Source organism: Canis lupus, chromosome 5 (genome assembly GCF_003254725.2).
Source record: "Canis lupus dingo isolate Sandy chromosome 5, ASM325472v2, whole genome shotgun sequence".
In the NCBI taxonomy this organism is placed as follows: Eukaryota; Metazoa; Chordata; class Mammalia; order Carnivora; family Canidae; genus Canis; species Canis lupus.
The window spans coordinates 47,840,970-47,865,949 of NC_064247.1; the positions used below are offsets into that span (position 1 = coordinate 47,840,970).

The following is a 24,980-nucleotide window of genomic DNA, read 5'->3' on the forward strand; positions in this document are numbered from 1 at the left end:
CTATATCCCATATAGTAAAAGAAAAATAATTTTTCAGGATCCAATCCAGGAGTACACATTGCATTATAATATCTCCTTAGTCTCCTTCAATCTAAAACAGTTCCTCCATCTTTCTTAGTCTTTCATGACCTTGACATTTTTGAAGAGCACAGGCCAGTTTTGTAGGAGGTCCTTCAACTCAGGTTTATCTGATGTTCCTTCATGATTAAATTCAGATTTTGTATCTTTTGCAGTATCACCAGATAAGTGATGTTGAGTCCTTTGCAGTGCATTATATCAAGAGGCACAGATGACAGTCTGTCCCAGTCCTAATGATGATAAATTTGATCACTTGTTTCACAGTCTTCTCCATTGTAAAGTTACTATTTTCTCCTTTGCAATTGCCCTTTGTAGTTAATAAGTATTTTGGGGGAGCTACTTTGAGGCCATGTAAATATTCTGTTCCTCATCGAAGTTTCAACTGCTCGCTTTAGCATCCATTAATAATGAATAAATAATAAAATCTTTTTTAAAAAATAAATAAGTAAAATAAAAGCAAAACAGAAAACACAACTATTCAATAAATGTAATAAATATTTTAAATATATTCTGATCTATGCCATTGCCAGTTAAATAAAGAGACACAAGGTTAGACTCATTAAGACAGTGTAGTACATTACAATGTGCAATGATAAAGGTCATTACATTGGACTATTTAGTTAATGATGTTAATGGATTTTTAAATAATGAAAGTAATCAACTTAGTTCCTTCTCACAATTAAAAAAATAAGCTCTCCATATATTAAAGTCTTATGAAAGCAAAACAGAATTATTCAAAGAACATTTAGAAAATTGCTTTAGAATAGAGCTACTGCAAGATTTCCTAAATGGCACAAAGTTCATAATTGTTATATCTCATTGGTAGACTCTTCATTATTGCTCATCAGTCCACCTGTCACTATCAAATTCTTTATCTCAAAGCCCACCTTAGCTGAGGTTAATATTTGTACAACAGCTAGCTTCTGATTGGTATATTTACAGTATGTCTTCTTTTGTCCCTTTATGTTCATCTTCTATCAGTTTGTTGGGGCCTGACTCCTGTGAGCTACATGCATCTGCATCTTAACCTTGTCATAATCTACTTTATGGTAATACTGACTTAATTCTGGCAAAAAATAGCAAGCTTGCTCCAGTAAAGCTCCATTTCCTCCCGCTTCATTTGTGCTTTTGTTATCACATCTACATCTATATAAACTCAATAATACCCGCTTATAAATATTACTTTAAACACACATACGGTTAGGTTTTAGGTACTGCCTGATGTCATTCTCTTTCGGCATGGACAGGCAGAGGGAGGCAGACACAGGCAGAGGGAGAAGCAGGCTCCCTGCAGGGAGCCCAGTGTGGGACTTGATCCCCAGGACTCTGGGATCACTCCCTGAGCTGAAGGCAAATGCTCAACCGCTGAGCCACCCAGGCATCCCATCCATTTGGTTCTTTTTTGTAGTTTTAATTCCTCCTTTGTGACTTCTTCTTTATTGACTCAGTGCCAGTATATTTCCTCTTAATTCTTTTTTTTAAAATTTTTATTTATTTATGATAGTCACACAGAGAGAAAGAGAGAGAGGCAGAGACACAGGCAGAGGGAGAAGCAGGCTCCATGCACCGGGAGCCCGCGTGGGATTCGATCCCGGGTCTCCAGGATCGCGCCCTGGGCCAAAGGCAGGCGCCAAACCGCTGCTCCACCCAGGGATCCCAATTCTTTTTTTTTTTTTTTTTTTAAAGATTTTATTTACTTGACACATAGAGAGAGCACAAGCAGGGGGAGTGGGAGAGGGAGAAACAGGCTCCCCACTGAGCAGGGAGCCCAATGCAGGGGTTCTCGATCCCAGGACCCCAGAACCATGACATGAGCTGAAGGCAGGTGCTTAGCCAGCTGAGCCACTCAGGCGCCCCTATTTTTCTTTTAAGATTTTATTTATTTATTCATGAGAGACACAGAGAGAGAGAGAGAGAGGCAGAGACACAGGCAGAGGGAGAAGCAGGCTCCACGCAGGGAGCCCGATGCACGACTCCATCCTGCATCCCAGGATCACACCCTGGGCAGAAGGCAGACACCCAACCGCTGAGCCACCAGGCATCCCGCCCCTAGCATTTTTTAAAAAATAGGCTCCGTGCACAACGTGGACCCCAATGCAGAATTTGAACTCATGATCTTGAGACCAAAACCTAAGCTGAGATCAGGAGTCAGACACTTAACCGACTGAGCCACCCAGACACAATGGATTGAATATTTTAACTGTAGATATGATGAGCTCTTTAAAATCCAATAATTGATTGTTACGACTTTTCAACTAGAAATGAAAAAACTACAGAAGCACCTTACAAGGGAAATTATTGTATTTCCATTAGCTTGAAAAGTACACACAAGAGCAGAGGGACTAATAAAACCTTGTATAATTCACATTGCTGAATGACTGCTAGATGAAAGTGAAAGAAATCACAGAATTGCCATCTTTCAATGATTCAGTAACTCAAAGTAAAGACTTAGCTGCAAACATAAAGACTGAGTTTCTATCTCCTCTATAGAGCTGAACTTTTACCTTAAAATAAATAAACCTACATATATGCCTGATTTGCAGTTTTGTTTGTATTCAGGTTCGGCACCAACTTATCAGAGATTTTCCTTTATGTGACTACAATAAATACAAGTGGTATTAAAATTTTCAAAGTGTTAAGTAACATTTTTGAATTGCTTAGTTTATCTTGTAAAAACTGTTGATATTTGTCCGGATAGTGTAAAAGAAATGGTGGGTAAAATTGCCAGTGCGTTAGCATGAATCAAAGCGATGATGCCACCCTATACTAGTAGTCAATAGATTCTTCACCACAAACACTTTCAGGAAATTTTTTTTTTTTTTACCAAAGAACATCCTTGATGAAGCAGTAAAAATTAATAATTTTATAAACTCTCATTCCTTGAGTACACGTTTTCTTTTTTTTTGAGTACACATATTTTTAATATTCTGTATTGAATGGGAAGTACATATAAAACATGTCTGCTGCCTACCAAGAATGTAGCTGTCTTGAGGAAAAGCAGTGTTGCAATTGTTTGAAATGAAAGCTGACCGAGCTTCTTATGGAACACCATTTGAAAGAATATCTAACAGACCAACTTTGGTTATTCAAACTTGAGTATTTAGCAGACATTTTTTTTAAAAAATGGACAAAGTGAGCCCATTTGACAGGAGATATTTATTTGTGAGCTATTTTGATAAAATAGAATCCATGCTTTGCTGCAGAACTTAAAATTTTGGGAAGTTTGTATCTGCCCCCATGAGCTTCGCAGCTTCCCAATACTAAGACTTCTGATGAGATCAATGGTGATACTAACTTGTGATTTTTAAAAATCTTGTATACAGATCTTCCTTGACTTACAATGGGGTTATGTCCTAATAAAGTCATTTTAAGTTGAAAATATCATAGGTCAAAATGCACTTAATAGATCTAGCCTCCCAAATATCACAGCTTAGCCTAGCCTACCTTTTTAAAGGTGCTCAGAACACTTACAATAGCCTGCACCTGGACAAAATCATCTAACACGAAGCCTATTCTATAATAAAGTATTGAATATCTCATGTAATTTACTGACCACTGTACTAAAAGTGAAAAACAGAATGGTTGCACAAACACAGAAGGGCTGTAAGAGCATTGATTGTTTACCTTCATGACTGGCTGGATGAGGGAGATGCATTCGCTGCCCCTGTGGACTTCACCAGAGAGTATGTTCTATGTTGATAGCCTGGAGAAAGATTAAAAGTCTGGTTAAAAGTTAAAAGTATTATTAAAAGTATGGTTTCTACTGAATGTGTATGCTTTCATAATTGCTCAGTGGTGATTTCTAGCAAGCGTTCCCATATTTTGTCAAAAGTTAGGGGCTTCTTCCTCTCAGTCCCACTCAGCATTTTCCCTTCTAGCTAGTTCCATCCAATATTTGGCCTAGTCCTCACCAACAAGCATATGGACTAACTGACATAAATCTAAGCGTCTGACTTCTGCTCAGGTCATGATCTCAGTGTCCTGGGATTGAGCTTCAGGTGGAGTCTGCGTTGCAGCCTCAACTCAGGCTCCCTGCTCAGTGGGGAGCCTCCCTCCCCTCATGCTCTTGCAAGTACTCACATGCTCTCTCATAAATAAATAAATAAATAAATAAATAAATAAATAAATCTTCAAGAACAAAAAACCCCACCCGGATCCTGAATAAAGCCTGGAGAAGTCAGACACAAATGTGGAGCTGGAAATCCAAGAGAAAACTCCAAGGTCAATGAGAAAGCAGTGAAGTCCAATCGGCCCTTGGGCAATGGCACCGGTTTGCTCACCAGCCTCAGAACTTTTGAGGGTCCTCTCTGGGTTGCACTTTTCACCACCAACTCATGTTAACCTGAAAAAACAAAACTGCCAGTTATTTTACCAGCAAAATAGGTTTATCTGGAATAGCAGAGAATTGTAACCTAGGACAAGCAAGCTGCAGGAGAACCATAGGCCAACCATAGGAGAGGATGGCTCTTTTTAGAGGGCAATTGGGAATGCTGTTAGAAACAAAAGCCCATGGGATCCCTGGGTGGCTCGACGGTTTAGCTCCTGCCTTTGGCCCACGGCCCAATCCTGGAGTCCCGGGATGGAGTCCCGCATCGGGCTCCCAGCATGGAACCTGCTTCTCCCTCTGCCTGTGTCTCTGCCTATCTCTCTCTCTCTCTATGTCTATCATGAATAAATAAATAAATAAATAAATAAATCTTAAAAAAAAAAAAAAGAAAAGCCCATTGGAGTAAATTGGGAGTCAGAACTTAATGGCTTTTCATTGGCTGAGCTGTGATAGGCTCTCATTGGCTAGTCTGTTGCTAGGGCAAGAGGAAAACCTTTCTGTCTCCTGCTGGGGTGATAACGTAGTATCCACAGACAAGGTCCTTCCTTCCTGTTGGGTCTGCAACATACATCAAGTAGCGGTGCACCTGAGCTCCCCCTCCTGCCTCTGACTCTATCCTAAAGGAGGTTTCCTTTTATTAATGTTTGTAAACCCACACTGCAACTAACCTTCAAGAAATTATCACTTGTCTAGTTTTTGTGTGCTATCAAAGAAAAATATCTTCAATGATCTGAAAAGGCTATTAAAATCCTTTTCCCTTTTCCAACTACTTATCTTTATCTGTGTGAGGCCAGAGTTTTTATGATATACTTCAACCAAAACTGCATATTGTAACAATCTGAATGTAGAAGCAGATATAAGAATCCAGTTGTCTTCTCTTTAATTGAACATGAAAAAGGTTTTGCAAATATGTAAAATGGTGTTCCTATTCTCACTAACATTTCTTTAGGCTTGGGAAATACAGTTCTTTTTCATTAAAAAATATGTTATTTGTGTCAACATAAGGTTCATTGTTTAAATAATTCATTTAATATATAAATTAAGTAAAATTATTATTTAAGTAATAAATACATTGTAAATATGTTTAAAATTTTCCAATTAATTTTAATGTAACAAATGTAAGTGGATATGACCTGTATATAAACAACACCAATTCTGATTATTTAGTAGAGTGAGAAAGTAACTGGCCTGGATAATGTGGCAAGAGTGTCCACTAAAGGCCTACTCACAGTAACCAAACACAAATTTAAAGCAAGACCAGTCGGCCTAGTGGTGTAATTTTCTCCAACTACATTCAAGTGCATAGTGCAGGCTTGGAGCAGGTGAAGACTTGGATTTATTCTAATTTGGCTTTGGCAGGCTGGTGAAAAAAAAGGAAGAGCAGGGTAAGGCAGTTTTTGTGCACAAAAGAATGATTATGGTGATGTGCTGTGGAATCTAATCTGGGCAAAAGAATGGAAGGCATGAGAAAGGTGAGACTAAAAAAAATGGGAGGAATAATGAATTGTAGGCGCTGATAAGCTGGCTGACTTGCTGGAAATGGAGCTTTGCACAGAGTAAGCTTGAAGGATGGGAGGTTGAGGGAGGTGGTCCAAGAGTGGGATGCTTACAATTTAGATCATAGAGAGGGTACAGTTACAATCTATGGGTCTAGCCTATGGCAATGGGAATTGGTGGCTAAGGTAGAGTGGAGGGCAAGGTCACCTGGGGAGAAGAGGGCAAAGCACCATCTCCACTTAGGTCTGATATCAGCTGGTAGGATCTGTATGGCCATTCCTTTTTTTTTTTTTTTAAGATTTTATTTATTTATTCATGAAAGACACAGAGAGAGAAACGTAGAGACATAGGCAGAGGGAGAAGCAGGCTCCATGCAGGAAGCCCGATGTGGGACTCAATCCTGGAACTCCAGGATCACGCCCTGAGCCAAAGGCAGATGCTCAACTGCTAAGCTATCCAGGTGTCCCTGTATGGCCATTCCGAGTGTTAAAATGTTGACATTGTTTCATACCAGTTGGTTAATGGCCTGTATCTGAGTCCCCTGATACTCCTCCATTGCCTTGGCCATCCTGACCTTCTGCCCCAGGACTCAGGACCTCCCCATAGCAATTGAAGTGTAATACTTGGCCCAGACTGAAGCCAGCGGGACAACTTCGCTTCTGATTGGTCTCTACCTATGGTTTCCTGGAAAGTCACCACTGTTTCCATGAACATTGATATCACCAAGAATTGAGATAAGTATACTGTTGGAGAGAGTGGCAATGAACATGAGCTAAAATCTTTAAGAAGTAAAAATCAAAGACCCAGGGGTCTAAAGACACCTGCCTGCAGTAAAAAGTGAGTGTTATTGTCTGATGCCATTAGGTTTAATGTTGGAGATTTTCATAGAGGAGAGAGGAACAAAGATCTGGAACTTGAAACAAGGGAGAAGCAGACATCTTGCTGGCTTCTGGACCCAATGGGAGGATAAGGACTGAGGAAAAAGCAATTGCCATTTGTGAGGGCTACAGAAGAAGCAGAGTGTTCAGGAGAGAGCTAGGTTTCAAGAAGATGAAGGGAACTTTCAGAGAAGAGGTTGAGGGTGTGAACAGAACAGTGGTTGTCAATCCTATCAGGTCCAAGAAATATTATGCAACGCGCCTTTTCTATTCTGAAATGGAGTTCATAGACAATATAACCTGTGTATAAACATGATTTTTAAAAGTGAATCTAATGTATGAGTGACATATAAAGGAGAAATAAAAGTAGAGTATTATTTAATTAAATAATATGTATTTCAATGTCTAAAAGCTTGGGGATGCTCTTAATCTCATATTAGGATACAGTGATATGCCTGCAATTGTATACTGAATTGCCATGGATGATAGACACCCACAGATGCAACCTGGTAGTGTGTATTGATTCATTACTCAAACATCTTGAGCTGCTTTGCCACTGGTAATGTGATTTTTTTCCAAAATGATAAATAACTCCTGGTAAAGTTTCTTTTTTTTTTTTTTAAAGATTTTATTCATTTATTAATGAGAGACACAGACAGAAAGGCAGAGACATAGGCAGAGGGAGAAGCAAGCTCCCCACGGGGAGCCTGATGTGGAACTCAATCCCAGGACCCAGGGATCATGACCTGAACCTAAGGCAACCAGTGAGCCACTCAGGTGCCCCGACCTCAAAACATTTTATTTTATTTTATTTTATTTTAATTTTTTTTAAATTTTTATTTATTTATGATAGTCACAGAGAGAGAGAGAGAGGCGCAGAGACACGGCAGAGGGAGAAGCAGGCTCCATGCACCGGGAGCCCAATGTGGGATTCGATCCCGGGTCTCCAGGATCGTGCCCTGGGCCAAAGGCAGGCGCCAAACCGCTGCGCCACCCAGGGATCCCTCAAAACATTTTAAACTTTTAGACAAATACTGTTTATAAAATTAGACAAATCTTCATGCATTTTAAAAGTAACATTTCCAATTAAAATACTATAATGAACATGTCAAATTTTTTTAAATGATTCAAACATCATAAATAACTATTATATACAATTTTTCATGACAGTTATAAAGCTTTTCCAAAAACTCACATGAAATTAATCCCTTGGGCTTAATTTGCTTTGTTATCTCTGTACTTGGTTATAAAATTTCCTGAATAGCAGAGTCACTTCCCCAGCTGCAGGGATCAGATGTGCATCTCAGGCCAACTGAGGCCCTTGGCCAAAGACTCTGGTTACAGATTTCAGTTTCAAAGTCAGAGATTCTGGCCTGCAAGTTGGAGGGTACCTCTGGGTTTATGCTACTCAAGACTCAGGTTCATCTCCCCAAACTTGTCTTCCTTGTCTTTACGTCACAGAAACTGAAATCCCCAAATTTTCTTCTGAGTTGGATCATGAGTCACAAGAAGTTATTCCACTTAGTCAAATTTTAAAATCTTTACTGTAACTGCTTTCACACCTCTTTACTGCCTGGTAGGACTCCATACTCTTCACCTATTTTATTTCTTACTTGTCTCGCTGATCTAATTTTTATCATCATTTTATTGACATCCCTCTTTCGCTCCCCACCTGAATCCTGTATGATTTAGTACCACTCCTAAATTGTTTAAATTAAGTCATCTAAAATCTGTTGAGCCTCTCATAGGATATTATTTAAAGCCCTGGAAATACAACATGAAACAAAACTGAACCCTACCCTCATGGAACTTCCTTTCTAGTGAGACCATGACCTTCTTACCATCTTGAGCTACCGCTTTGAGCAGAAACTATGTCATTGAAAACCCTGGTTGGCTCAGGGCCCAGAACATAACAATAAAACAGTAACAATAAATATTGCTGAGAGCTTATTGTGAGCCCAGCATAATTCTAAGGCTTTGCTTGTGTCTTTTATGTAATCCTTGAAATAGCCCAGTGTTGGGAGGTGGTAATTTTATAGGTTAGGATCCAGTCATTTTCCTATGTCCCATAGTTTGTGAGTAACAGGGCCGGAGTTCTAAACCCACCCATTTTCTGGCTCATATGTAATGGCTATACCACACTGCCTCCTGGAGTAGAATGAAATAAATGTTTGGAAATAAAAATCCATAGGAAGTTCTTATGGTCCTAATCAGCTGGTTACCCTGGTGTGTGTTGACAAACCAAAAGTTTAGCTCTCCTTCCTCCCCCGACCTCATGTCTTTCTTCTGCTCTGCCTCACTGGCATGTCTGTTGATGTTTTATTTATATATTCTTAATTTAAACCAACTGTACACCAGGTGTCCAGAGCCAGATTCTATCAGGAAACTTGCCCTAAATTTGCACGCAGGAAAACGGGATTAGATTAAAACAAGAGGGGAAAACTGTGTGGTGTCTTCGTTCATCTCAACCCACCCTGCCATGACTGATCATGTGCAGACCAGAGGCAACAGATGTCCTACTGGGAAAGCCACAGAGCCCGAATGTTGGCATGTTAGCCATCATTTACAAAAGTAAACAGATTCAGCCTTTCTTGGACTGGTGGCAATTTCACGGGGAGCCTTCCACAGTGACCAAGGAACTTCTCCCTCTTCAGGCTGCTTTCTGAGCAGTGGGCATCAGCCAGGGTGTGACAAAATAGGCAAAATGGGATTCAGGAGTGCCATAGGATGTCCCCAGGGAAGACCCCTTTTTAGGACTTGTTGGTATCACTTAAATGGGAGTGTGAATGTTCCTGAGGTTCTTAAAAAAAAAAAAAGTCCCGTTTTTGATCATTATTAAGCAAAAGTCACTGCAAGAGTCAATGACCTTTTTATGTTTTTGCAGTATTGCCTTAAAGCAAAACTATAAATCTGTGTTTCTCATCTAATAGTTAAATCTCAATAACATTAAAATGATTTTGATAAGAGATAAGGACGAATGAGATGATAGAGGCTCAAGCCATTGTGAATTGAATATTGAAAAATACCATGAAGGCTTTTTATACTCATGTACCAGCAAATGTGAACAGAGTTGTCCTTGACTGCTTGTCACCCACCACCTATACAAGGTAGGATTAGATTCAGATGTATGTGACAGAAAATCCCAAAATACCAGTGGCTTAGACAATGGTGACTGTTGGAACAATGGTCTTCAACAAATCACTGTCTGTAATTATATCTTGGGGTGATTTGCATAGACCAATGGGACATTAGCATATGTGACACAAATGAAGGTTTGAAAAGCACTTGCATATCAGCATTTGCCTTCTCTTTTTTTGGACCTTGAGACTGCCATGTGAAGAAGCTTAGGCTAACCTACCATAGGATAAGACCATATGGAACACAGATGAGTCATCCCTGCTATGGCCCCCTAGATGAACCAGATATGTAAAGCCAACCTGCACCATCCAGCTCCAGCCAGTCCTCCAGCCACACAGCTGACCTTTAGAATCAGGAGCTGAATAAGACTAGGTTTTAGGTAGTTTGTTATACAGCCAAAGGTAACAAATGCATATAATATAGAAACTTCTTTTTTTCTCTCTCATAAATGAGAAATATGAACCCCAGGGATGGTATAGTATTCCTCTGTGTCATGGACTTCTTCCATCTTGTCATTTACCCATCTGAAGTTCGATGGCTTATACTTCATGATCCAGAATGGTTGCCAGAGCTCCAGCTGGTGCAGTTCAATTTCTAGTCAGCAAGAAGCAGGGCAGGGGGAGCAAGCGATGGAAGAAAAATAGGCTCCTTCTCTTTAAAAACACTCTCCAGAAGTTTCACATACCACTTATGCTTACATCTCATTGACCAGAACTTAGTCATGTGGCTGTAGTCTTGGCATCATTTTCTAACAAGAGAGGTCAGGAAATGTAGTCTTATTTGTAGAAGACTTTGCTAGCTAAAAATTGGAATTTTTGGTTTTCATTTTGTTTCGTACTAAAGAAAAAGGGAAACAGAATTTGGGGAAAACGAGCAGCTTCTACCTAAATTCTCTCTGCTGTGAACTCCTGCAGCCCAGTGTTTTACTTACCTGTGAATCCGCAGCACCCTGTGGCTATTCAATAAATGTCTAGTGGAATGTTCCTCAGTGAATGGATGGCTTATTCCTCAGACCCCGGAAGGGGCACTCACCAGTTTAGGAGTTGCACCCCATCTCCAGCAGATGGTTGGCATCATCCTACTATGAGTGTCTATCATAGATCTTATTAGAGAGGTTTCAGAAGGTGAGAAGAAACTCATGAGCCCTGAAGTCAGAAATCTTGTCTCTGTCACTTATTTCCTAGGGGGACACTGGGCAAAGTGCCTACCCTCATATATCCTTGTCTTTTAAGTGAGAAGAAAAATTACAACCTTAGTGGGGAGTTCACCCTTAACAGGTACAGAATATTTGTTTGGCCTGATAAAAAGTTGGGGAAATAGGTAGTGGTGATGATCGCACAACATGGCAAATGGAATTACTGCCACTGAAATTCCCCCTTGAAAATGGTTTAGAGAATTCCTACCTCACAGGCTTGCCATATTTCTGTGTGTGCCTCATATGAGTTTATGGAAGAACATGACAGGGGAAAATATAGAAAGGGAAAAGGAAAAAAAAAAAACCAGTCACAAAAGGGTGGTCTGGGATGGCGTGAGGGGATGAATGGCAGTGGTCGGAAGACAGTAATTACATTTTCCAGGAATGCCGGAGTCTTGTAACCAGAACCCCCTGTGATCTCTTAGCAACATGCAGACCGTACAGAGAAATGCCTGACATGCAGAATTAGTGATGCAGTGGTTCTCTGGCAGCCTTCTGTGCAGAACTGATAGTGCTTATGTGTGCAAACTCTCAAAAACTTTATCATTGAGCTAGGTGAGACAGAGTTCACTCCATCTGGTCAGGACTGGTCATTCATCTTCAATTCAATCAACATTTAACGAGCGCCTATGTGCAGTCATTAGGCTATTAAAAAATATTCTGGTTCTTGCCTCAAGACATAAGGTCAAATTTCATTTCCCTACTGCCTTAGCTTTGACAAATGAAAGCGCAGAAATAATGTGTGTCATGCTGGGTCAAAGCATCCTCCTTCCCTTTTCCTGCCTCAGTGAGCACAGAGGCACATGATAAGATGAAGTCCCTGTCACCTGTGTCTACGAGTAGCTACAATGAGCCATACTTGCCACCCTGCACTAACCTGCAGCATGATGGAGCAAACAGTTTGTGTGTGTGATGTCACGGAGACTTTAGCATTCTTTCTTACTGCAGCATCACTTAACCTAACCTGACTGATGCTATGTGTCTTGCCCTGGACTAAGTGAGTATTTTAACATAGAGACTAAATTCTAGAGCTAGAGAGCCTAAGGGTCCATCTGGGTTAGCTACTTTCTCATTGTGCAAACTTGGACCAATCAGCGAACTTCTCTGTGCCTATTTCCCACATTCCGAAGAAGGGGAAAATAATGGAAACCATCTCACAGGGTTTTTATGAGGTTTAAACTAGCATAAGCAGCATAGCCCAGCACATAGTAAGTTTTCAAAAATGTTGGATGGTGATGATCTTATTGAATTTTCACAAAAATTCTTTGTAAGATTTGTGGATTGTCAAGTCATCGAGGCTCCGGTACTATTACTGCAGCATAACTGGACCCTCGGCACACAAGCAATAAGACAAAGTTTTGAGATTAGAACCCAGCATGGACCCTCAATCCACCTTTCAGGCAAACTTCTGTGTGCCTGGAAGCTGTCCAGTGTGCAGCTACTTCTCATCTGTCTTCAACTGCTCTCTAGAGTGTTCATTCACTTCCTCAGCTTCCCCAGTGATCAAATTCATACAAAAGATCCTCCTGGGGCAGACCCTCAGAGCTACAGCCACCAATCCTGGTCCCACTGTCAGAGACTGTCCTGTTCTCTTGCTTAAAATGCTGCCCAGGAATCAGACCCTTAGATATGGAATCCATTTGGCTCCCTTCTGCACCAGACTTCCCTCTTGGCCTGGCAAAGCCAAATAATTTATTTAAATAGTTTTTTAAAAAAGAAATAATTTGTGTACAAGGTAAAAATATTCCAAAGATGCAAAAGGGTACAAAGAAATATCCCTTCCACCCTGCTCCCCAAAGGCAACGAAGGTGAGTTTTGAAATCAGTTCTTTTATTTCTTTCTCTGGCTATAACCATCCCAGGGAATGCATTTCTGGGGCTAATATCCTTCCTGCCTGGTAGCCACACTCACTGCTCTCTCTCCCCAGCAACAACCTCCTCCTCGCCTCCTAATCATGCACATCCTGCTATGTCTATTCAAGCCACCTTCTCTCGGAAGAAGTTTTTAGCAACTCCAGCTGCTACTCATCCCTCTTCTTCCTGACAACAGTCTCATATCCGGACATTTCATCATATCCAATTGATCAGGTGGTAGTTTCTAATGGCTTGGTATAGGCCACCCTCACTTCCCCAACCAGCCTGAAGGCTGGATTACCCACCCGTGTGGCTTCCAATGCCACCTACACCTTGATGACTCCCAAATCCACTTTCCTGAGTTTCAGATGTATTTCCAGCTGAAACTGGCATCTTCCCATTTGTCTTATGGGAACATCCTGAACTGAATTCTTGCTTCTTGCCCTTAACTTACCCTACTCCTTGAATCTCCTCTCTCAATAAATGGTATCAACATCTGTTTAGTCATCTGAACTTGAAACTTCCCACCACTCCCGCAGCCACTATACCCGATGCCCCCAAATCTCCAGCAAGGTGACCACCTGCCAGTCTCCAGACAGAGGTTTCATTTTCGTGCCTTTGTTCCTTCTATTCCCTTGCCTTTCTTCTCTCCTCTGCCCAGCCCTAGCCAGACTACATGGTCTAGCACAAGTACCATCTTCTTTGTGAGACCTTTCCTTCCACCTCTAACTCTGACCTCCGCTCCCGGGCAGAATACAGTACACTTTCCTCTGTGCCCTAATATTTGTGTTCTTGCTGCATATACATCACATCAATCGTTGTAACCTGCCTGAAAATGAGCAGACATCATTCATTCATTTAGCATTCCCGGTGCCAAACCTGGCACCTTGCTATTGAGACAGATATATTCAATTTATGTCTATTAGACATATACATGGGGACACCTGGGTGGCTCAGGGGTTGAGCATCTGCCTTTGGCTCAGGGCGTGATCCCAGAGTCCTGGGATCGAGTCCCACATCAGGCTCCCTGGAGAGAGCCTGCTTCTCTCGCTGCCTATGTCTCTGCCTCTCTCTGTATGTCTCTCATGAATACATAAATAAATAAATCTTAAAAAGAGACATATATATGAATGAACGAGAGAATGCATGAATTAGATGGTTAGTAATTTTTAAATATGTAAACAAAGAGATTGTAATGTATAATTTTTAAAGGACCATGAAGCTATTTGGAAGTTCCTCAGTGTCTTTAATAGCCTCTTTCCTTCCCTCCTCCCTCCATCTTTCCTTTCTTCTTCCATCTTTCATTCAAATAGCTATTGACAGTTCCTAATGTGCCAGGTCCCAGACAGGACACTGTGGAGACTGAGGATAACTAAGGAATCTTCTGTGCTTTCAAGAGGCTTACACTTTGGTGTCACAGTCCCAGATTTCAAGACAATCTACAAAGCTACAATCTACAAAGCTATGGTAACCAAAACAGTATATATATATATATATATATAATTTTTAAAGACTTTATTTATGTATTCATGAGACACACAGAGAGAGAGAGAGAGAGAGAGGCAGAGACACAGGCAGAGGGAGAAGCAGGCTCCATGCAGGAAGCCCGACATGGGACCCGATCCCGGGTCTCCAAGATCACACCCTGGGCTGAAGGTGGTGCGAAACCGCTGAGCCACCTGGGCTGCCCAACAGTATGGTATTAGCACAAAAATAGACATACAGATCAAGAGAACAGAATGGAGAGCCCTGAAATCCAAGCTTATATGGTTAATTAATTTATGACAAAGGAGTCAAAAATATACAATGAGGAAAAGATAGTCTCTTCAACAAATGGTGCTGGGGAAACTGGACAGCTATAGGCAAAAGAATGAAACTGAACCACTTTCTTACACCATACACAAAAAATAAACTCAAAATAGATTAAAGACTTAAACGTGAGGCTTAAAACCATAAAACTCCTAGAAGAAAACATAGGCAAGAATTTCTTTGACATTGGCTATTGTAACATTTTTCTACATATGTCTCCTCAGGCAATGGAAACAAAAGCAAAAATAAACTATCGGGACTACATCAAAACAAAAAGCTTTTCCACTGCGAAGGAAACCATCAACAAAACAAAAAGACAACCTACTGAATGGGAACAGATATTTTCAAATGATATATCTGATAAGGGATTAATATTCAAAATATATTTAAAAAATCATACAACTCAATACCAAAAAACCAAATAATCCAATCTTTAAAATAATATACATTTTTCCAAAGAAGACATACCGATGGCCAATGGACACATGAAAAGATGCTCAACACCATTCATAATTAGGGAAATGCAAATCAAACCACAAGAGATGTCCCTTTACATCTGTCAGAATGGCTAGAATCAAAAAGACAAGTAATAACAAGTGTTGGTGAGGATGTGAAGAAAAAGGAACACTTGTGCCCGGTTGGTGGGAAAACTGGTGGAGCCACTATGGAAACAATAAGGAGCCTCCTCAAAAACATAAAAATAGAATTAGCATATGATGCAGTAATTCCACTGCTGGGTATTTACTTAAAAAAATGAAACTCCAATCTGAAAAGATATGTGTACACCTATGTTTACTGCAGCACTACTTACAATAGCCAAGATATAGAAGCAACCTAAGTGTCCGTTGGTAGATGAGTGGATAAAGGAGATATGGTATATACACAACACAATATTACTCAGGCATAAAAAAGAGTGAGGTCTTGCCATTTGTAAAAACATGGATGGACCTAGAGGATAATATGCTGAGTGAAATAAGTCAGGCAGAGAAAGACAACTACTACATGATTTCACTCGTATGTAGAATCTAAAAAAACAAACAAATGAACAAACAAGCAAACAACAAAAAAGCACAAGCAGACTCATAAATACATAGAACTTGGTACGCCTCGGTGGCTCAGCGGTTGAGCATCTGTCTTCAACTCAGGATGTGATCCCGGGATCTGGGATCAAGTTCCACATCGGGCCCCCTTCGAAGAGCCTGCTTCTCCCCCTGCCTGTATCTCTGCCTCTCTGTCTCTGTGTCTCTCATGAATAAATAAATAAAATCTTTAAAATAAATAAATACATACATACATACACACATAGAACAAAATTATGGTTGCCAGAGGGAAAGGGCTTGGAGGATAGGCAAAATGGGTGAGGAAGGTGGCAAGTACAAGCCTCCAGTTGTGAAATAAATAAGTCACAGGCTGAGAAGTACAGCATAGGGAATATAGTCAATGGTATTGTAATAGCATTGTATGGTGACGGGTGTGGCTACACTTGTGGTGAGCACAAGTGTATGCTCATATCATAACTCTAAGCATATAATGCAGAGTTGTCAAATCACTATGATGTACACTTGAAACTAATATAATATTGTGTGTCAACTATACTTCAATAAAAATAACAATAATTTTAAAAACTTTTTTAAAGAAACTCACAGCTTAATGGTGGGGGGAGGGGCAGAAATGTGTTATTCAGTTGTCAGGCACCCACTTCCCATTTCAGAGAACAACTTTCTTTAACTTATAGGCCAACTGGGTCTGGTCCCACTGTCTCTCTTTGGTTAGTCCACTAGGGCTAGTATCATGCATATTTCCCAGGTGTTCCCACTCCCCCTGTGGGCCTCCCTCTTTATTGCTGGTCACTACTTGAAACCCCAACTTCCTTACTGGCACCAGAAGTCTCCCTTACCACCAGGTCTCTTAGGTCTTCCTGAGGCTACTACTCTTCCATGCAGGTATACATGACTTCCACCACAGGAAGGTTGGAACAACTTAAACCTGGGGACCCTTAGACTTGGGCCCTTCACAAAGTGGATCTCCTAGTGAGAGCTCCCTGCTTCTAACCTGGTTGCCTTTGCCTTTGTGTTTGTATCTTCTCTCCCAAGCACTATCTATCTGAATCAACATCCCCTTTTCTAAGTAGAGCTATCTTTCCACCTTCAAAGAAAGATAGCAATCACTGAACTCATTTGTCTCCCATTTTCTCCCCAAGTAATGCCCTGAATCTGAGTTATTTACTTCTAGGTAAGGCCACAGGCTCCACCTAACAGATATCATGACTCAAGAACCATCTGGGGAATGAGAGGTTTCCAGATCCCATAGTCAGAAATGAGTAAGGGTCCTGCTAGTTAGATTTCCTTTACCACATTCTACCAGAATGAGCTTTAGTCCTCCTCAGCCATTTCATTAGTGGTCTGGCTAAATTAAGCAAATACATGTTTCCCGAGGACAGACAATATTTTTTGGATACAGTATAGTCATTATAAATCCTAATAACAGGAAAGAGTTCTGCAACTGCCAGAATGCCTTGCCCATCTCTGGAGTCAGTGAATCCCATTACTGTGCAGAGCAGGACTCACTTCCTTTTCTGCATTGGGGGGACAATCTGTTTAATAAAAGAACAATGAGGGGCACCTGGGTGGCTCAGTGGTTGAGTGGCTGCCTTCCACTCAGGTCATGATCCTGGAATCCTGGGATCATGTCCCAAATTGAGCTCCCTACAGGGAGCCTGGTCTTCCCTCTGCCTATGTCTCTGCCTCTGTGTGTGTGTGTGTGTGTGTGTGTGTGTGTGTGTGTGTGCCTCATGAATAAATAAATAAAACCTTTAAAGAAAATAAAAAATAAAAATATAAATGAACAATGATACCTCCTAGGGGCTGCTCCCGATGTTACTCCAGGCAAAACATGCCTCTGTATGCTCATTGTTGCAACTCAAGCATCATGTGCAGTAAAGAACGTGTAGTCGGTGTTCAATTATTGACTGTTCTCAATTTCAGTCAATCTCAAATGATGTCACCAGTTATCCAGTTGCTTAGGACAAAAATCTTGGATGCTGGGATGGCTGGATGGCTTAGTGTTTGAGTGCCTGCCTTCAGCCCAGGGCAGGATCCTGGAGTCCTAGGATCGAGTCCCACATCAAGCTCCCTGTGGGGAGCCTACTACTCTCTCTGCCTGTGTCTCTGCCTCTCTCTCTCTCTCTTTCTCTGTGTCTCTCATGAATGAATAAATAAAATCTTAAAAAAAAAAGAAAACAAAACCCCACTAATTTGAAAAGATATATGCATCCTTATTTAAAAAAAAAAAAAACACCCTTGGATGCCCCTGACCTCTCTACATTCCATGTCCAATTCTTTTTTTTTTTTTTTAAGATTTTATTTATTTATTCATGAGAAACACACAGAGAGAGGCAGAGACATAGGCAGAGGGAGAAGCAGGTTCCATGCAGGGACCCTCAATGCGGGGCTTAATCCCGGGACCCCAGGATCACACCCTGAGCCAAAGGCAGACACTCAACCACTGAGCCACCCAGGCATCCCTCCGTGTCCAATTCATAAGTCAATCATGTTTCTCTATCTTCAGAACACATTCCAAATTTGACCACTTCAATCTACTGCCAGCTTTACCCTGTGGTATTTTTCTTTATTTCACTTACTACCTACCGTGATTTGGTAAGTCTATAAGCAATCTTCATTATTTGTGGATTCTGTTTTTGTGAATGCATCTACTTGTTAAAATTCATTTATGATATCAAAATCAATTCTTTTGGTGACTTCATGGTCTACACTCATAGAGAGATGAGAAATTATATGTGCTAGTTAAGCTTCATTCAGGCCTGTAATTATAGTTACAATGCTGTTGGCCATAAATGCAACATTAGAAAATTAACAATATATATTAAATAAAGTGTCTTTAAACAGAAACACATATAAAGTTATATATTGATCGGTTGATGAAAATGTGACCAGAGACTCAAGGAACCTAACCCTATATTTCCCCTAGGAATAGTGGTTCATAGTGACTATATACAATGTAATCGCTACAAATAAGGAGAATCAACTCTACTACTTTGACTTTAGGATTTTATTTATTTATTTTAGAGAGAGAGAAAAAGACAGCACAAGTGAGTGGGAATGGGGAAGGGTCAGAGGGGGAGGGAGAAGGACAAGCAGACTCCATGCTGAGCCGGGGCCAGACGGGGGGCTCCATACTAAAACCTGAGACCATAACCTGAGCCAAAACCAAGAGTCAGAAGCTCAATGGGCCACACAACCCAGGCACTCCATATTAATTTGTTATCTGACTCATAGCAAGAATCAAAACTCAGTGAGGGTAGAAACTTTGCCTATCCTGGAATGATGCCTGGCACATAGAAAGTTTTTCATAAATACTTATTGGATCAATGAATGAGTTAGGAGACATTCTGTCTGGACCTCAGGTAATGGGGAAAAAAATCATTGAAATTAAACAGTTTCTGAACATAAGCGACAAATTACAGTAGGATTAGTAGTAATCTACAATGATTACAATAGAAACCACAGATATTTTAAAATCACAGTACAGTGGTAGAAAACTTAAAATATAGTTTTATACTCATCAATACTTTGAATTATAGTAGGTATTTTTGCTCACCATCAGATATCATTACTTTAATGTGTTAATAAAGGAACATTTCTGTACCACATATTTTAATAATTGTATTGAGCATAATTGATTTCCTTTGAAATCTTGCGGTTTTTATTTTCTACATTTAGGACATTAAACATTAAAACATTCTGAGAACAGATCCATAGGCCTCCCTAGACTATCAGTGAGATCCATGGCACAGTGAGTGAAGAACTTTGGACTACCTTCAGGTCAAGGTCACTCTCAGGTAACACAGCAAGGATCACGAAGCTACTTAGAACTAGGGATCTACACCCAAATCTGCCTGCATGCATCACCACAGACCAGGCCCCATCTACAAAGACACTCCTCTTTGTGTCCCCCCAGACATCTGGAAGAGCACTGGTGGAAAGTTTCCAAAGGATTCCATACAGGGTATTCATGTGCAGAGCTTCTCACAGAGGCTGGAGGGCATCACTCTTCCAAGGATGGCCCGAAAACTGTTATTGATCAAAGATAAGGAAAAGTACAGAAATTGAGAGAAAGGATTGAGAAACTTTTTTAGAAATTTTAATCTAACAATAAAAAAACTAAGGCTTGTATTTTGTGTCTTTGTGTCTTTAAAAATGTTCCTTATTTTATAAAATCATCAGTCTGCAAGGGTTGGAAATTGACAAAGTCTAAACAAACAAACAAATCTGGTCTTTTCTCCACACAGAGTTTGAGAATCACTTTTGCCAGGGGATATGGTGGACAGAGATGGGGAGAGACATGGATACAAATGGGAAAATGCTCTGGAAAACAAAATGATGGACACAGGAGTATGTTGGACTAGAAGAACTGGGGAAGGCGGGGGAGGAGAAAGCATTTGAGTTGTGTTTTGACCAACATCTATAGGTGGAGATGACGCCTTTCTGGATATTCCAGGCAATGGGCTCAGTAGAAGATAAGGCAAGGAATGTTGAAAACAAGGTGCATCAGAGAAGCAGGACATCAGGCAAGACGGGGCAAATGTCCGTGTGTAGTGAGAAAGCAGCCTGGAAGGGTAGTGGGAGTAAATCACGATGACCTTGGAAACATGGTGGGGATTTAGGGTTTTTCAGTAGACCATAAAAAGCCATGGACTGATTTTGAGCAGGAAGCGAAATGATCATATCTGAGTTTTAAATGATAGTATTTGTTGAGTGAAACTAAATTTAAAAAATTCTCAGACACTGACTGTTTCAGAGAAGAGAATTTGCCTCTTTCATCAGAATATACAAATACACAGAGAATGATTTCCATGCTTGGATGAACACGTGCAAGGATGTGCATGAATAAGGCTTGCTCTGGAAAATCAATTTGCCTCTTTTCTCTTGTCCTCTCCTCTCCCCTCATCTCTCTTATTATTTCCTCTCTTTCCTCTCTTGTTCTTTGTGTCTCATTTTGCACTTTCCAGTAGTACTTCCGTCATGATTGAAAAGGCCTGTATCTGTACTTGGAGCTACTAGCCACATATGGTCACTGAGCCCTTGAAATAGGGCTTCTGTGGCTGAGGAGCTGAATTGTACATTTTATTTAATTTAAATTTAAATAGCTGCACAAAAATTTTTAAATAGCCACATGTGGTTATTGGCTCCCCTACTGGATAGTGCAGAGACTTTTACTCCAATGAAAATAGGGAAGGAAAAATATAGACTTCAAGAAGACTTCAGACAGGCTGTCAAAGGATAGTTGGTTAATAAGAGTAGTCAGAGTAGAAGGGAGATGGAAATGAATCCTGCTTTTAACCCAAATATGTATGTTTTAGCCTATTCATGTGCATTGAGCCTCTTGGAAAGAGGCCTTGGAGCCAGGAGCTTAGGGTACCGATTTTGATGTATCACTTTGAACAGGTCACTGACGGGAAGGGTAAGAACTGATGTCACTGAGCATTAACAAAACACCAGGCACAAGGCGTTAAGCATGTTTACAGATTACTACACTTGAATGTCACACAAAGCCATCAAATAGCATTCTTATTTCTATGTTATAGATGAGGAAAGGAGGAGCAGAGGGGTAAGCAAGTTGTCCAAGCCACCCAGGTTGCAAGGTGTAGAGCCAGTATTTAGGTATTTAGAACCAGCTCTAAGGCCAAAACTCTTTCCACTGCACCTCTGGGCTTCCCTAAACTCTTCTGAGCATCTATACCCTCCCTTCTTGTCCTCCCCCGCCCCTGCCCCCGTGAGACAGGACAGGCAGTCTTCATGCTGTCTACCCTCCTGCCCTCCAGGAGGGTGAAGAAGACCGAAAGGTTGGGAAGGCCCTGATATGTTGACAAGGCCAATGTGCTGAGTGTGCGTAAGGGAGGGAGGTGATATTTTCTGAGAATACAAACAGGGCACAGTGTTCTGAGATGGTTCTCCACTCTCGCGGATATTGAAAATACTTAAAATTTTCCATTTAAGAAATGCCTGAGGCTAGGCCTTCTTCAATCATGTAAAAACCAATATCAGTTTGGAAAGGTTATCACAGCCTTGCCAATTCCAGCCACCATTAAAAATGCAAATGTTTAGTATTTAAATATAGCCTTTGGCCACCGGCATTCAGGACTTCACATAAACCACAGTGGGCAGCCATCTCCCACTGAGGGCTGGGCCGGCCCACTAGGAAGCAAGGCGAGGCTGTGCCTCAAAGTCTGCTTTATAACCAGATGCCACGAAGGTCTGGGTCCTCAGAGGTTGTGTGTTTGCAGCTGCTGAACTAGACATCCATTCTGGGGACAAAGACCCCGTTGATTTTCTTTGTCCTTATCTTCCCAGGGCCTATCCCAGTCCCTGCTTTGTAGGAAGAGCTCAGGGGACATTCATCAAATAGACTAATTCAATCATTCGTCATCTTTTATGGGTTATCCTATCATATCCCAGGCATTTGGGGGAAATATCAAGTAATTCACTATCTAAGAAGGGTGGTAAGATGTGCAAATAAACAATAACAACATAAAATAGTATGAAGTTAATCTTACCGTAGGATTAATTCTGGAGGTCTCTCAACAGGTGTTTGCACATGTTCCAGATGCAGAGAGTTTGTGTGGTCAGACATCTGGATTCTGGGTGTTCTGGGACATGGAGTAACTAGGCAGTGAGATCAGCAATGGGAGCTCTGTGGAAGAGGCGCCAAGAACCACTGCTGAGGGGGGTTCATGTCCTTGGTTGTCTCCTCCACTCAGACTGTAGGTGCTCTGAGGGCTGGATTGTGCTTTATTCAGCTCTGCACTCCAGTACCTCACATGGGGCCTGACACACAGTAGGAAGCAACATATGCTGAATGAATGAACGAATAAATGAACGAACGTTAGGAATCCATAAGGGATCATGGAAGCAGCAGCATTCATTGAGGGTTTAGTATGCAGCAAACATTTAATACACATCTTCTTAGTTAATGAGAAGAACCAAGGTGCAGCTGAGGAGACAAAAACCACATCAGCTACTTGAACAGAGAGAATTGAATGTAAAGGATTGTTAACTGGGTATACAGAGGTTAACTGGGTAACTGAAAGGGTAAAATGAAAACTATAAAGTATAACAGAGCCAGCAACTGCAGAAAGCAGCTATCACCCTAGGGATAAGGAACCACAGGGGGAAAGTCACAATTATTAAAAGTTAGAGGCTTGGTAGAGAAACCTTGTGAGCTGGAACTCAGACAACGGAGCAGAGGCCCAGCTGGCCCAGCGCTGGTGTCTCTGGTTGGATGTGATGAGCCTCATGCTCTGTTGAAAACTATAAACCGGCTTCAGCTACTACAGTGGGGAGGCCTTGCTGTTACCAGGTGAAAGAGCATTGCTGGGGTGACGCTTACAGCTACCCCTCCATGCTTCAAGACCCAGTTCAGATGTCCTCTCCTCTGAGAAGCCTTCTTGATCTCTTCCTTCAGATAGAAGCCCACAGGAAGCAGACAGGAAGACAGAAGTCTTATCTTCCCCCTCCAGCCATGCAGCCCCCTCCAGCAACCCCACTGGTAGAACTTAAGAGGGAGCCAGCTGGACCAGCACATATGTGATTTGCAGAGACCCAGCCCCGTCATCACAAAGCAGAGTACAGAAGGGTTTTGGAGCCAACATGCCATGGTGTCCTAACTATACAGGAATCTTCCCGTCGATGTCGTGATGTAGGTCCTGCCACTACCCCCATTATATAGATGAGAAAACCAAAGTAAGTAAGGTCTAAGTAAGTCAAGGTGGCCTGCCTAGTAAGTTGATGCAGCAGCAGCCTGATTTGAAGCCACGTCCATCTGCTCTTAATGGCAATACTCTACCAAGTTTTCCTCATGTTTTTATATTAAGAAAGTGTCGGGAGATAGAACAGATTTGAAGTCCCAGTGCTGTTGGGTTGGCAGCTGGGGATGAGATGGGGTAGGGGGTTCAGGTGTCACCTATTAAGAGCAGGGAAGCAGCATGGTGAAGTTATGACAAATATCTCCCAGCATGCCAATTTGATCTCTCACTCTACTGTCCTTCAAGAAAGTTCAGATCTTTATTACTTGATCAAAAATTAGCCACTCAACAAGCTCCTCCCCATCCTTCAAGACCCAGCTCAGATGCCACCTCCTCTGAGAAGCCTTTCCAATATCTACAGAGCCAGCCATGCACCCACGCAGTGTCCCCATGGGATCTGATGCCGATACCTGGGTGGGGTTTACTTGACTATATGCTGCACTAGATGGCGGGCTACTCGAGGACAGGCCTGAGTCTATCTGGACTCTGCCCAACGCATGGTGGGCACCCAATGTCTAGGGATAATTATAAAGCCTTATTTCTTCCAGAAGCACGCTTCCGTAGGAGCACAAGCACTATGAGGGCCATATTTTTTGGCTCATTCTCTGCTTTCCAGGAGTTCTGGGTCTAGTGCTGAAGACACGTTGAAAAAACACCAAAAAACAACCCCCCTTGTTGAGTCCTTGACTTCCCGCCTTTTCCAAACCATTTTTCTCACTCAGTCAGATGGAAATGGTTTCCATCGGAAACCCCTGCTAAAAACTTCCAAAGGCTTCCTGCTCTTAGGATAAAGACTAACTCTTCAACTTTTTTGCCTAGGACCCCTGCCACCTGTCCCCTGCTCCTCTTCAGCCTTCCATCTCATTGCCCCCATCCACCCTCCCTCCTCCTCCTCCTCCACCAGCCAGCTACTGAACCTCACCAGTTTTCCCAACTCACCAAGCTCTTTGCATCTTGGTCTTTGCTGGTAGGGGTTTCCTCTACCCAGAACCCTCTCTTCTTGCTCCCTTTGCCCAAATCTCTCTGGCTTATCTTTTAGATCTCAGCTGCTGAGTCACTTCCTCCAGGAGGCTATTGGCAGGGTAACTTGATGCTCCCGGAGCAACCTGCTCCAGATCACGCCTCTTATCCTCCGAATTGTAATGGCTTAGGTTAGCTAGGAACAGTGGGCTTCCTGGCACATGCTTTGTAGAACAGGTATGAATGAATTAAAATCTGCAAACAACAAAAAATGAAGAGCGGTCTCTCCAAGGGAGTTTGGATGTCACAGGCTGCCTATAATGTGGTGAAATAGCTCCCACTGTTGAGGCACCTGGTGAAAAGAGGACCTCCAGAATGGTGGGAAAGGCTGGGACTGGAGTTTGAAGGTCAGGGCTGGCACCTC

At 41.6% G+C, this 24,980-nt stretch overlaps 1 protein-coding gene and 1 long non-coding RNA gene across 2 annotated transcripts in view; one reads left to right on the forward strand and one right to left on the reverse strand.

The window, feature by feature from the left end:
- LOC125755032 (uncharacterized) overlaps nt 1–24,980 on the forward strand; it is a 99,139-nt gene that overhangs the window by 64,484 nt on the left and 9,675 nt on the right. The window lies entirely within an intron of this gene.
- On the reverse strand, nt 18,826–24,633 carry LOC112647140 (uncharacterized). The gene is made up of 3 exons (XR_003128121.3): nt 24,536–24,633; nt 22,349–22,646; nt 18,826–19,865 (listed from the first exon to the last, which is right to left on the reverse strand). It is a non-coding gene; the product is annotated as an uncharacterized LOC112647140 (long non-coding RNA).